Genomic DNA, 12,916 nt, shown 5'->3' with positions numbered 1-12,916 from the left:
AGCTTTAGTAGTGATGGGAGATCAAGCAGAAATTCCTAAGGCTTTGATGGACTATTCTCAGCCTATGATCAATGATATTCAGTCGAGCATCATCAGATCGGCCATCTCGGCTAACACTTTTGAGATCAAGTCGAGCATGATTCAGATGATACAGAACTCAGTTTAGTTTGGGGGTTCTCCTATAGAAGACCCCAACATGCACATCAGGGATTTCATCGAGATCTGTGACACTTTCAAGTTCAATGAGGTGACTGAAGATGCTATCAAGCTACGACTCTTCCCATTCTCTCTGAGGGATAAAGCAAAGTGTTGGTTACATTCTCTACCACCAGGGTCTATCACCACATGGGAGGATCTTGCTCAAAAGTTTCTCACTAAATTATTTCCTATGGCGAAGACTGCTATAATTAGAAATGCTCTTACTCAGTTTGCACAGCAAACTGGAGAATCTCTGTGTGAGGCTTGGGATCGATATAAGGAGATGCTAAATAAGTGCCCACACCATGGCACGCCTGATTGGATAATTATAAACTGTTTCTACAATGGATTGGGTGCTACTTCTAGACCCATGCTCGATGCAGCATTAGGAGGAGCCTTGTGGACTAAGAGCTATAATGAAGCTTATGAGTTGATTAAGCTCATGGCAGCTAATGAATACCAGAATCCTTCTCAGAGACTAACTCAGGGTAAAGTAGCAGGAATTTGGGAGTTGGATGCAGTAACTGCTATAGCTGCCCAACTTAAGGCTTTGATGATGAAGGTGGATATTTTGGCTAATTATGGAGTTAATCAAATCACTACTATTGGTGAGTTCTATGCGGGGGCGCATGAAACTGAGCAGTGCACTATTTCTAGCAAATCAGCTCAATTTGTGAGTAACTTTCAGAGATCACAGCAACAAGCTCCAGCCACTTATCATCCAAATAACCTTAATCATCATAACTTCAGCTGGAGTAAAAATCAGAATGTGGTGCAATAATCTTATCAGCCATACACAGCAAAGCAGTATAACCCTCCTGGTTTTCAGCAACAGCAATATGCCCCTAGGCAATAAGTTCAACTTCAGCAGCTACTGCAAGCTAATGAAAAATCTGAATTGGAGGAGTTGAGGCTCATGTGCAAGAGCCAAGCTGTGTCTATCAAGACCTTGGAGAATCAGATTGGGCAAATTGCTAATGCATTACTGAATCGTCAACCTGGCACGCTTCCAAGTGATACTGAAGTACTAGGTAAGAAGGAAGCTAAGGAGCATGTTAAGGCAATTACATTGAGGTCTGGTAAGGTTGCGAATCCTGAAAAAGCAAAGACCTCAGAATCTGAAGTTGAGGCTGAAGAAGAAGACGTGCAGAAGGAAGCAGAAGTGGAACCAAGGAAGATTATTGTTGAGCACACTCCTCCTAAGGGTAATACAGGGGAGAAACAGATCTATCCTCCACCTCCTTTTCCTAAGAGGCTGCAGAAGAAAAAGTTGGATAAGCAGTTTGAGAAGTTTCTGGAGGTGTTCAAGAAACTTCACATCAACATACCTTTTGCTGAAGCTCTTGAGCAAATGCCTAATTACGCAAAGTTCATGAAAGGTATTCTCTCTGGGAAGGTGAAGCTTGATGACTTAGAGACCGTTGCTCTTACGGAGGAATGCAGTGTTGTGCTGCAACAGAAATTGCCTCTGAAACTTAAAGATCCTTGAAGCTTCACTATTCCATGCACCATTGGAAAGGTGTCATTTGACAAGTGTCTATGTGACTTGGGAGCTAGCATTAATCTGATGCCTTTGTCAATCTTCAAGAAGTTGGACTTGCCTGATCCAAAGCCTACTTATATGATTTTTCAGTTGGCCGATCGTTCTATTACATATCTGCGAGGTATTATGGAGGATGTCTTGGTCAACGTGGATAAAATCATCTTCCCTGCTGATTTTGTAATTCTTGATTTCAAGAAGGATAAGAAGATTCCCATAATCTTGGGAAGACCTTTCTTGGCTACTGGCCGAACCTTGATAGATGTGAGAAAGGTGAGCTCACCATGCGAGTGATGGATCAGGATGTAAGTTTTAATGTGTTTAATGTCATGAAGTTCCCTACGGAAAATGAAGAGTGCTTAAAGTGGAGTTGGTTGATTCTGTGGTTACTTTAGAACTTGATCAATTGCTAAGGTCTGATGCCTTAAAGAAGGCCTTATTGGGGAATTTCGATAGTGAAGATGATGAAGGGGATGAGCAGTTGCAATTTCTGAATTTTTCTCCGTAGAAGAGGAAGATTGATATGCCTTTTAAATCTCTGGGAATAAAGGAGATTAACAAAGCTCCTAAGCACCTCAAGTCATCTATTGAGGAAGCCCCTACTCTTGAGCTTAAGCCTTTACCTAAACATTTGAGGTATGCATTTTTGGGTGATGCATCTACTTTGCCTGTTATTATTACATCTGACCTTTCAGGTAGCGATGAGGAGAAGCTTTTGAGAATTCTTAGGGAGTTTAAATCGACAATTGGTTGGACTATAGCAGATATCAAAGGAATCATCCCTTCTTATTGTATGCATAAAATTCTACTAGAGGAAGGTAGCAAGCCTATTGTTCAGGTACAAAGAAGGTTAAACCCTATCATGAAGGAAGTCGTGAAGCTTAAGTGGCTGGATGCAGGGATCATCTATCCCATTTCTTACAGTTCTTGGGTAAGTTCGGTTCAGTGTGTACCAAAGAAGGGAGGTATCACAGTCGTTGCTAATGAGAAGAATGAGCTCATTCTTACTCGAACAGTCACGGGGTGGAGAGTTTGCATGGATTACAGGAAGCTGAACAAGGCCACAAGAAAAGATCACTTCCCTCTGCCATTTATTGATCAGATGCTTAACAGATTGGTTGGGCATGAGTACTACTGTCTTTTGGATGGTTATTCTGGCTATAATCAAATTTGCATTGCTCTAGAAGATCAGGAGAAGACTACTTTCACTCGTCCATTTGGTACTTTCGCCTTTTGAAGGGTTTCTTTCGGGTTATGTTGTGACAGCCTCAACCCCGGGGTCAGGAGTTGACGTCACTAAACACAATTACCAAAAATATAAACAATAGAATTATTGTTAAAATATACTAACTTGACCCCGAACCAAGATCCGATCCAGGTTCAAATATAATTCAGGTTCTCACTATTACAAACTCTTTATTCAATATCTAAGACACACTAACTTTATTCAGCAACTCCTCAGACCTCATGGTCTGATACAAACTACCTCAGAGGAGCCAGGTCCAGTAGGGGCGGAAACACGGGTTGGTCTGACTGATCTTCTAGGCATCTGCGAAATATACATAACAGTTTGCAAGGGTGAGCATAATCGCTCAGCAGTACCAAATATGAATAACAGATTAAAATAGTAATATAACAATAATGGGAACAGAGCTATAATCATAACATCAACATTTCATAATGATAATCAAAGTAACTGGATATCACTAATTAGCATGCTTTGTGAAAACAACATAGTAGTATGTTGCGTAATACCAGAGTCCAATTTTAGCATGCTAACCATTTTATAAAACCGCTGTATCAATCAATCATGCTTTCATATAATTCACAAATCCCAATCAGATACATAGCGGATATATGAAGACAGCTGATCAGGCTATCAACACCAGATGGCTCTAACTGCCATCCCATTTACCTGTTCCGGAACTCAGAGACTAGCTAGGTCTCTGACCTGCTGGACCAATCGGTTTTATAATGCGCGCAACCGAATTAGCCTCTTACGCCACCTCAATAGGGCTACTCTGGCCCCAATGTATCCCATATCTGACCGTTTTATCCAATTTTCAAAACACTTGTACCTATCTCATTTTCAAAATCATTTAATTAACCAGCACACATATAAAATCCATTTCACAAATCATTTCATTTGAGGCAGGTACCTTTCGAAGTTACTTTTCCCCAAAACAATTTAAAAACAGTGATTTTATAACTACAGGGGATACGTAACTTAAAACGTTTCTGTTCCATTACGAGATTAAACATTTAGCTATTCATATGCACTGAACCATAAAAGAATGGTCAGGGGTACTTGCCTTGCAATGCTTTACAAACCCTAAATAGCTATACCCTAATTAGTTATACCGACATGCTTGATATCCTCAAATCCTAATAACCCAAATCCGACAACCCGACTCGTATTATTACTATACACATAATCATGTAATCACATTTCTCGAGCATAAATAGGGATAACACGTAAAACATAATTATGTACGATTACAAATATATTTTAGAAAATTTTGGCAGCAACTTCTTTATTTATAAGACTACCCGTCGATTATAATTGACGTCAACAATTCCCAACAATCCACAACATTATTCCGTACAACCCAATACCAATCAAAATTAGTTATTTAAATCCAAACATAATTTACATAATTATTTTATTTTATTTAGTTATAGAATTTATGACTCAGAACATCGTCATCACCGTCCATCGTTGACTCACCGAAGTTCATCGTCAACGGCGGCACAATTTATTGGCGCCTGATATATTACGGGTTCCCAAATAAATTATACCGATTATTTTAAAACTAATTCCAACACGAAAAATTAATATCACGAATATTAATCAATAATTCCCTGCAATAAAAGGAATTAAATTAAAAATCTGCACAGTCCAAACCAACAACACCCAAACAGCCCAACAAGGCCCAACAACAAAAACCCAACTGCAAAAACAGGCCCAATCAGTAAGGTCCAAAATGTTCAGCCCAACTGCAAGCCCAGTCCATAGAGAAACACCACACACGGCCACAGCACACGGCTGCAACCACGCCAACACGCACGCGCCACAGCGCAGAGCACACACACACACAAACATATACACACAACACAACACACAACAACACAACACACACACATAAACATGTACACATTTACATGCATATATATATGAATCGAACCAGCCAAGCCAAAATAAGCGGCGGCTCACCGGAGTAACTAGCCGGAAAACAGGAACGGCGACAGAACAGGGCAGCCGAAATACAGAGAAAACAGGAAACGGGGAGGGAAATAATCAAGAGAAAGAGAGAAGAGAAGAGGGAGAACGAGAGAGATGGAGTGCGAGAGAGAGACAGAGATGAGAGAGAGCGAGATATTGAGACCGAGAGAAAGAGAGACTGAAATGGCACAAAAGAAAACAACTGCAGCCAACACGTGTCCTGTGAAAATGGGATACGTGTTGGTTTATTATTAATCCGGACTTCTGAATCCCCGGAACCCCGTTTATATCTGGACATTACACTTTTAACGAACCAAGTAATATTGATAACATATTGGAATAGATTCCAACCAATCCAAAAAGATTCGATATACTACGAAATAATTAAAACATAACTTTTGAATTTTTAAAACACAATTTATACTCGTCTTTAACAAATAAACGAATCAACGCGCGGTTAAAACGACTTCCGAAAATTTCCAAAATAATTTTAAAATTCGCAAAATAATACGAACTTAATAAAATATAAGTTTCATAATTTTTAAAGATTCCCATAATTAAATATGGATTTTAGCATTTAACACACTCAGAAAATTATTTAAAAATGAATAATTAACGAAATATTGATTTCTCAATTTTATAAAGTCCTAAAAATAATTATTGAAATTATAAAATTAGAAAACCAATTTTAAAGACAACCCAAATATTTATGGAATTAAAATTACAATAAAATCACTCTTACAAGCAAAATAAAATCACATAACTCACCAATAAATCACATAATTCCAATCCCACATATCAACAAATCATAATTAATTAAATAACAATCAATAATCGCTGCCAAAATCAATACACACCTTTTATTTATTTACTTAAACTTTTATTACACTTCCAAGTATAAAATAAAAATAAAAATACACGAGTCGTTATATCCTTTTCCCCTTAAAAAGATTATGTCCCCAGAATCTAACTCAACTAAACACATGAGGATATTTATCAAGCATGTATGTCTCTAATTCCCATGTAGACTCTTTTACTCGAGGATTTCTCCACAGAACTTTTACTATAGGAATTGACTTATTCCTAAGGACTCGTTCCTTACGGTCTAGGATTTGAACCGGTTGTTCTACATAGGACAAATCTGGTTGAAGCTCAATCGGTTCATATTCTATAATTTGATTCGAATTAGGAATATAGGGCTTCAACATAGACACGTGGAACACATTATGAATGTGCTGCCACTGCGGTGGTAACGCTATCTCATAAGCGACCTTTCCCACTCTCTTCAAAACCTCAAAGGGTCCTATAAATTTAGGGCTAAGTTTACCCTTCTGACCAAATCGTACTAACCCTTTCCAATGTGATACCTTTAGCAACACCAGAGCTCCTATCTCGAAGTCCATGTCTTTTCTATGTAAATCTGTATATTTTCTTTGTCTATCTTGAGCTACTTCTAACCTTTTCCGAATCAGCACTATGGCATCCTTAGTCTGCTGAACCAATTTAGGGCCTAGTACTTTCTTTTCTCCTACCTCATCCCAGTACAACGGTGATCTACACTTTCGTCCATACAGAGCTTCGTACGGTGGCATCCCTATACTGGCATGGTAGCTGTTATTGTATGAGAATTCAATCAAAGGTAGGCGCTCATCCCAATTACCTTTAAAATCTAAAACACAGACTCTCAACATATCCTCTATGGTCTGAATCGTCCTCTCACTTTGGCCATCCGTCTGAGGATGATAGGCGGTGCTCACATTCAATTTCATTCCTAAGCACTCTTGGAATTTAGTCCAAAACCTGGAATTAAATCTAGGTTCTCGATCCGACACTATAGAAACAGGAACTCCATATTTGGTAACTATCTCATCCAAGTATAACTTCACTAGCCTTTCCAACGAATACCTCTCATTAATCAGAAGGAAATGCGCCGACTTAGTCAATCTATCAATGATTACCCAAATAGCATCATGATTCACTCTCGTCTTTGGCAATCCCACTACAAAATCCATAGCAATGTCTTCCCATTTCCATTGGGGAATCTCCAAAGGTTGTAACAATCCACTCGGTCGTTGATGCTCTGCTTTCACCGTCTGACACACGTGACATTTACTTACCCAATTGGCAATATCTTTCTTCATTCTTGGCCACCAAAAATTTCTCTTCAAATCCTGGTACATCTTGGTACTACCAGGGTGGATAGAAAACCTAGAGTTATGTGCTTCCTGCAGTACTTTGTTTTTCAACTCTTTTACATCAGGAATCCAAACTCTGGACAAAAACCTATATAAACCTTGACTATCTTTTCGAGTACACAACTCTTCTCCTGTCAAAGTATCCAACTCTTGTTCCATAACTCCTTCTTGACATCTTCTAATCTTTTCCATCAAGGCCGGATGGAAAGTAATTTCATATAGTTGCTCTTGACTTCCGTTAGATCCTCGAACTTCAATTTCCATTCTTTCCAAGTCTCGTGCCAATTCCTCAGCAATCTTAACCATATTCAGCCTTTCCTTCCTACTTAAGGCATCAGCCACTACATTGGCTTTACCTGGGTGATAATTAATCGAACAATCATAGTCCTTAATCAACTCCAACCACCTTATCTGCCTCATGTTCAGATCTTTCTGCGTGAATATATACTTCAGGCTCTTATGGTCTGTATAAATGTCGCATTTCTCGCCATACAAGTAGTGATGCCATAACTATAAAGCAAATACTATAGCCGCCAATTCAAGGTCATGAACCGGATATTTCTGCTCGTGAGGCTTTAGTTGTCTGGAGGCATACGCAATCACTTTGTCATGCTGTATTAACACACATCCCAATCCTTTCAAAGAAGCATCACTATAAATTACAAAGTTTCCCGTCTCATCTGGCAATGCTAACACTGGAGCCGTCACTACTCTTCATTTTAACTCCTGGAAACTCTCTTCACACTTTTCCGTCCAAACGAACTTCTCATTCTTCCTGGTCAACTTGGTTAGTGGGGATGCAATCTTCGAGAAATCTTTCACAAACCTTCGATAATATCCTGTTAATCCAAGAAAACTTCTTATTTTCGTTGGTGTCTTCGGTTGCTCCCATTTTGATACGGCTTCAATCTTTACCGGGTCTACTTTGATACCTTCTTTACTTATTACGTGACCAAGGAACTGTACTTCCATCAGCTAAAACTCACACTTAGAAAACTTAGCATACAATTGCTTGTCTCTTAACTTTTGAAGGGAAATCTGCAGATGTACTGCGTGATCTTCTGGATTCTTCGAATGTATGAGGATGTCATCAATAAATACAATAACAAATTTATCCAAATATTCCTTATATACCCTATTCATCAAATCCATGAAAGTTGTTGGCGCATTCGTCAATCCAAACGACATCACTAGAAACTCATAATGGCCATACCTTGTTCGAAATGCAGTTTTGGGGATATCTTCTGGCTTTATCTTCAATTGGTGGTAGCCAGATCTTAAATCAATCTTTGAGAAGTAACATGCGCCCTTAAGCTGATCAAACAAATCATCGATTCGTGGCAATGGATACTTATTCTTTATGGTCAACTTGTTTAACTCTCTATAATCAATGCACAATCTCATGCTTCCATCCTTTTTCTTCACAAATAACACTGGAGCACCCCACGGGGAAATACTGGGTCGAATAACTCCTTTATCCAATAATTTCTGAAGTTGCTTAGCCAATTCTTTCATTTCCATCGGGGCCATTCTGTATGGAGTCTTAGAAACTGGTTCAGCTCCAGGTATCAAATCAATGGAAAACTCTATCTCACGATCAAGTGGCAATCCTGGGAATTCTTCTGGAAAAACGTCAGGAAATTCTCTTACTACAGGGATTTCATCCAAAATAGGGGTTTCTTTCTTCGTATCCACTACATGAGCCAAGTACGCTTCACATCCTTGTCTCAACAATCTTCTTGCTTGCATCACTGAGAGAAACTTCTTATCTTGCCTCTGCCCTTGGTAACTGATCCTTCTATTATCTGAGATGTACATAACAACTCTCTTTTTCTTATAATCAATATTTGCCCTATATCGAGACAACCAATCCATACCTAAAATAACATCAAAGTCTCCCAACTCGAAGGGTATTAAGTCAACAGGGAATATATACCCCGAAATCTCTAGGGAACAACTAGGACAAAATTGTTTTACAAGTACTTTATCTTTACTAGCCACTTCTATGGTTAGAAATTTGTCTAAGTCTTCTAACATCAATTGCATTTTATTTACATAATTCACAGATATAAAATATTTGGACGCTCCCGAATCAAACAAAACGTTAACAGGTACGGAATTTAAAGTAAGCGTACCTGCAACCACATCAGAATCATGAACTGGAGACTTCTGGGTCATCTTAAAAGTCCTAGCTCTCGCAGTACTGGTTGCCGGTCCTTGGGACACACTCTTTCCAACATTACCTTGAGTCACTGACTTGCAATTCCTAGCTATGTGTCCCACGTTGCCGCAACTAAAATAAGTAACTCCTTGAATCTCAGACTTATACTCCGTGGAATAGTGACCTTTCTGTCCACACTTAAAACAATTAACATTCTCTCGGCACTGTCCACTGTGCTTTTTCCCACACGTCTTACAATCAACCACTGGCTTACTCATCCTTGTCAGGGTAGAGTTAACTAATGTTGTACCGGGCTTAACTTGGGGAAAGTTCGGCCCTTTAAACTTTTTATTCTTATTCCTTCCAAACCAACGCTGAAACTTCCGACTCGCTATTCCTGATTCTGATCTAGCGGGTCAACTTTCAAATTTTCTTTTCTTCTAACCCTGCTCTTTTGCAGCTAATTTTTGATCACTTTCTATCACCAGGGCAGCCTGAACTACCGAAGTATATGTCTTGAGTTGTAAGGCTACAACTCCACCCCTTATTTCTCGCTTCAACCCTTGTTGAAACCGCTTCGTTCGTTGGGCTTCTGAACTCATATATTCTGGCGCTATACGGGCCAACTCCGTAAACTTTGCTTCATATTCCGTGAAACTCCTATTTCCTTGTTTCAGCTCCAAAAATTCCATCTCCATTTGACTTTGGAGACAGGCTGGAAAGTATTTTTTCTAAAACAATTCTGTGAATCTGGCCCAGGGAACTGGACCTTCTCCTTCTAGGGCTCGCGTAGATTCCCACCAATAATTCGAATCATTCCTCAGAAAATAACTAGCATAATCAGTTTTTAAATCCTCACTCACCTTGGTGAGCGCAAACGCCTTTTCAATTTCCTTTAACCATATCCTGGCAGCGGCAAAATCTACTTCTCCTTTAAACTCTGGGGGCTTCACTACTTGAAAAGACTTAAAACTAACACCTTGATTTGCCCCTCTCATCTCATGCTGCTGTTGGATTTGTAGTTGCTGCTGTTGGATTTGTTGTTGTTGTTGCTGTATGAGTTGCTGTTGCTGTTTCTGTTGTTGTTGCTGTTGCAATTGTTGCTACTGTTGCTGGAATTGTTGTTGCTGTTGGGCCAGCTGTACAGTCTGCTGACACAACAAGTTCATCAAATCACTCATGGAAGGATCCCCAGCAGATCCGTTATTGGGCTGAGAATTTCTCTTTGGTGGCATCTCCTGAAACATAATAGTCATATATAAGAAAATGGATTGCTCCAGCAGTTTATATTTATGCATCAGGAGAGCGTTGCCACTAAGACAATATTCTCATCCCCCATTATAATTGGATCCATCCTAAGTGAATGATTATAGTCTAAAAATGCCAGCAACAGAAACAACAATAATAATAACAACAATAATAGCAACGCACAATATATAAAAACTGAATAATAATATAAAGCAGCTGAACTACAGTAACCAACAGAATCCAACTAGTACAACTGAAAATCCAAATACAAAGAACCATCCGAATACACACCAAAATTGGCTGTCATAACAGCCTCGCCTACTACAACCTATCACAACATAATGTACATATACAAAGTAAACAACTGCAGAACTCCTGAATGTCAATTCTGAGCTCTGCATCCCTCTACAGCAGCTCTGTCTAGCCACTACCACTGCCACCAATGGAACCTAGCTCAAACACTAGCCAGTTCAATAGGTCCTGATACTGCACCGCTCTGAACTCTGAGCTAATGAAATGGTCAACAGATCTAGCCCTCTCTACAGCCATCTGGGTCAATGCTCTTACACGGGCTCGCACCTCAGGGGAAGGGGCAGAAATACCCTGAAATGGTGCAATAGGTACCTGGTCCAACTGGGCAGCAAACTCTGGACTCTGATCTCTGATAAAGGAAGTATTCACCGCCCTATGGACATGATAAGGGATCGGTGAAGAAGTACCACTAGGGGCCACAGGAGATACCGGAGGTCTCATCATGGAAGAACTGGGACCGCAGCCGGGAGGGAAATCCCTGACAGCAGACACAGACCTACGTACCCAACGGGGATGAGGACCAGATCCAGGGATGTCTCGAGGCACAAAAGAAGGAACTGGGGAAGGAGGCATAGGGGTCTCCTCGGTAACAGCATCAAGGGGTCTCTCCGAATCTGAGCTATCCGAATCAGAAGGATTCTCTAGAGATGGAGAGCTCGAAATCGCAATAGGCCATTGTCAACATAATAATATATAGACAAGACACAACCAGGTCAAGGCAATTCTATCAAAACATTTAATAGATGCCAGGGTAACGCCGTCGGAACCCTCGACTGAATCTAAAGGTCTACTCCTCTATATGAGTTGCTGACTTACACTTAAAGACTCACATTATCACCTATTCGACACAATCCCTAACCTGAATCAAGGACTTGAACCTGTAGCTCTGATACCAACTGTGACGGCCTCAACCCCGGGGTCAGGAGTTGATGTCACTAAACACAATTACCAAAAATATAAACAACAGAATTATTATTAAAATATACTAACTTGACCCCGAACCAAGATTCGATCCAGGTTCAAGTATAATTCAGGTTCTCACTATTACAAACTCTTTATTCAATATCTAAGACACACTAACTTTATTCAGCAACTCCTCAGACCTCATGGTCTGATACAAACTACCTCAGAGGAGCCAGGTCCAGTAGGGGCGGGAACACGGGTCGGTCTGACTGATCTTCTAGGCATCTGCGAAATATACATAACAGTTTGCAAGGGTGAGCATAATCGCTCAGCAGTACCAAATATGAATAACATATTAAAATAGTAATGTAACAATAATGGGAACAGAGCTATAATCATAATATCAACATTTCATAATGATAATCAAAGTAACTGGATATCACTAATTAGCATGCTTTGTGAAAACAACATAGTAGTGTGCTGCATAATACCAGAGTCCAATTTTAGCATGCTAACCATTTTATAAAATCGATGTATCAATCAATCATGCTTTCATATAATTCACAAATTCCAATCAGATACATAGCGGATATGTGAAGACAGCTGATCAGGCTATCAACACCAGATGGCTCTAACTGCCATCCCATTTACCTGTTCCGGAACTCGGAGACTAGCTAGGTCTCTGACCTGCAGGACTAATCGGTTTTATAATGGCGCAACCGAATTAGTCTCTTACGCCACCTCAATAGGCCTACTCTGGCTCCAATGTATCCCATATCTGACCGTTTTATCCAGTTTTCAAAACACTTGTACCTATCTCATTTTCAAAATCATTTAATTAACCAGCACACATATAAAATCCGTTTCGCAAATCATTTCATTTGAGACAGGTACCTTTCGAAGTTACTTTTCCCCAAAATAATTCGAAAACGGTGATTTTATAACTACAGGGGATACGTAACTTAAAACGTTTCTGTTCCATTACGAGATTAAACATTTAGTTATTCATATGCACTGAACCATAAAAGAATGGTCAGGGGTACTTGCCTTGCAACACTTTACAAACCCTAAATAGCTTTCACGCTGACTTTGATCCTGGAACAACTCGACTGGGATCTACAATTACAGAATACCCA

The 12,916-nt window shown here is 39.7% G+C and overlaps 1 non-coding gene across 1 annotated transcript; it reads right to left on the bottom strand.

Annotated features, from left to right (window-relative positions):
* Positions 1–403: 403 nt before the first annotated feature.
* On the bottom strand, positions 404–510 carry LOC141721954 (small nucleolar RNA R71). Its single transcript, XR_012574993.1, has one exon. It is a non-coding gene; the product is annotated as a small nucleolar RNA R71 (small nucleolar RNA).
* Between the last annotated feature and the right edge of the window lie 12,406 nt (positions 511–12,916).

The sequence above is a fragment of the Apium graveolens genome, chromosome 4 (assembly GCF_009905375.1).
Source record: "Apium graveolens cultivar Ventura chromosome 4, ASM990537v1, whole genome shotgun sequence".
Taxonomy (NCBI): Eukaryota; Viridiplantae; Streptophyta; class Magnoliopsida; order Apiales; family Apiaceae; genus Apium; species Apium graveolens.
This window is presented reverse-complemented; position numbering and strand designations above follow the sequence as displayed.